The sequence below is a fragment of the Penaeus chinensis genome, chromosome 20 (genome assembly GCF_019202785.1).
Source record: "Penaeus chinensis breed Huanghai No. 1 chromosome 20, ASM1920278v2, whole genome shotgun sequence".
Classification (NCBI taxonomy): domain Eukaryota; kingdom Metazoa; phylum Arthropoda; class Malacostraca; order Decapoda; family Penaeidae; genus Penaeus; species Penaeus chinensis.
The window spans coordinates 15,576,459-15,578,958 of record NC_061838.1 but is presented as its reverse complement, the minus strand read 5'-3'; the positions used below and the strand labels follow the sequence as shown (position 1 = coordinate 15,578,958).

At 46.0% G+C, this 2,500-nt stretch overlaps 1 protein-coding gene across 7 annotated transcripts in view; it reads right to left on the bottom strand.

Moving 5' to 3' along the window:
* Nucleotides 1-2,500, bottom strand: part of LOC125035969 — a 63,002-nt gene that overhangs the window by 55,409 nt on the left and 5,093 nt on the right. The window lies entirely within an intron of this gene.

The window sequence follows — 2,500 nt, the reverse complement described above, 5'->3', positions numbered from 1 at the left end:
ATCTTCACAATGCAAGAGATGTATTTGACCGGTTTCGATTCTATATTCGTCAGAAATACTATGTTTTTCTGACGAATATAGAATCGAAAGATAATCCTGGGTGGAGGAGCCCCTGTTATATATATATATATATATATATATATATATATATATATATATATATATATATATATATATATATATATTATATATATATATATTATATTATATATTCATATATATATATATATAAATTTACATATATATGTGTATATTCCAGCAAATATGTATATTCCAGCAGACTTCAACCCTCAGTAATAGAGGTCACTCCAGTCGCTGAGCGTATTATGGTATTGAGACTGAAGGTTTCATTTGGCTTCATGTCTCTTATTGCTGTGTACACTCCTATCGATGTATATAAACTTGAGGTGAAAGAGATGTTTTACGCCAAACTTGCATCTGTGACAGACAGCTGTCCTCGGGAAGATATTCATATTGTTCTGGGTGACTTCAATGCGATATCCAGCTGCGATCGAGCTGGCTACTAGATGTCTGTTGGTCCTCATGGCTCAGGAGCTGATGCTGGCAGTGAGAATAGCCTCCTTTTCCATGACTTTGCTTGGTCCCAGAAATTGAGGATTTCTGGCTCCTGGTACCAGCATTCTGACCCAGACTTGGTACAGTGATACAGGTAGTGTGGCCAAGGAGATCAACCACATCCTCGTTAGCACTCGATGGAGGATCCTCCAGAACTGCAGGGTGTATCGAAGCGCTGAGTTCTGTGGAACTGATCATAGATTAGTTGTGGCTACTCTCCGGGTCCACTTTAGAACTACCCGTCGCCCAAATGAACACCATAGGGTGTTTCATTTGGACAGATTGAGGGAGGACGAGTGTGCCCGGGGGTTTGCCAAGGCTATCTCTGGTCATTTTACAGCACTCGAGGGCCTGACAGACCCTGTTCTTCTGTGGGATACCTTCAAGCGTGAAACGCTTGATGCAGCCCAAGAATCCATTAGTGAACGCCCAAGAGCAAGACAGAATTCCATCTCACAGGAAACACTGGATGCCACAGATGCCTGTCATGGGGCTCTATTGTCAGGGGATCGCAACTTGCACTGTTCTCTGATGCACAGGACTAGGTCACTGTTGAGAAGGGATAAGGAACAGTTTATCAGTAATCTTGCAGAGGAGGTCAAAAGCCATTTCCTAGTAAATGACCTTCGTCCTGCCTACCAAGCCCTGAGAAAGCTGAACTCCAAGCCCTCCTCACAGACGACTGCTGTCCGCTCAGCAAGTTGGGCTGAGTATTTTGAGCCGTTGTATCAGGTTGATCCACCAACAGTTAACATGGATGCGGGTGATGTTGAGATTCCTCTGCCAGACCCACCCATCAGCGAGGATCCACCCTCCCTGATTAAAGCCAGGGGGGCGATCTCCAAGCTGAATAGTGGTAAAGCAGCAGGTGTTTGTGGCATCCTAGCTGAATTGTTAAAGGCTGGTGGAGAACCTATAGCAAGGGTCATGCATGCAGTCCTGTCTGCCATCTGGCAGACTGGTACCATTCCCCCTGACCTGCTGAGGGGTGTGGTCATCCCTCTCTAGAAGGGGAAAGGGGATCAGTGGGACTGCAGAATCACCGAGGCATTACACTACTCAGTATACCAAGCAAGGTACTGGCACACATCCTACTGAGATGTATCACAGACCACCTACTGAGGCACCAAAGGCCAGAGCAATCTGGATTCACTCCTGCTAAGTCCACAACAGACTGCATCCTGGCGCTTCAAGTCATTATAGAGGGCAATCGTGAGTTCGGATGTGGGCTGCTTGCAGCTTACATCAACCTCAAGAAGGCGTTTGATACAGTGCATCATGAATCACTCTAGGAGATCCTGAGGCTAAGAGGAATTCCAACAAGAATTGTTGGATTAATTGCAAACCTGTATACAGGCACTGAAAGTGCTGTAAAGTGTGGTGGGGGCCTGTTGACCATCCCTGTTAGTTCAGGAGTGAGGCAAGGCTGTGTTCTTGCACACTTTTCAACACTTGCTTGGATTGGATACTGGGTAGAGCTACGGTCCAAAGTCACTGTGGAGCAACTCTGGGCAATATCAAGGTAACAGACCTTGACTTTGCTGACAATGTTGCAATTTTATCTGAATCTCTGGAAACCCTTGTGGCGGCTCTTGGTGCATTTAGCAATGAAGTGAAGCCCCTGGGGCTACAGGTCTCCTGGACCTACAGGTATCCTGGACCAAGACCAAGATCCAGGATTTTGGGGGCCTACTAGGAAACCCTGTGCAGTCAGTATTTGTTTGTGGTGAAAACATCAAACTCACAGAGAGTTTTATATACCTCGGTAGTGCAATTCACAACTCTGGGCTGTCAGACCAGGAAGTCAGAAGATGGATTGGCCTGGCAGCAGGGGTCATGAAATCTCTCAACAAGAGTATTTGGATATGTCGGTACCTGTGCAGAAGGACCAAGCTACGTGTTTTCAAGGCCCTGATACTGCCAG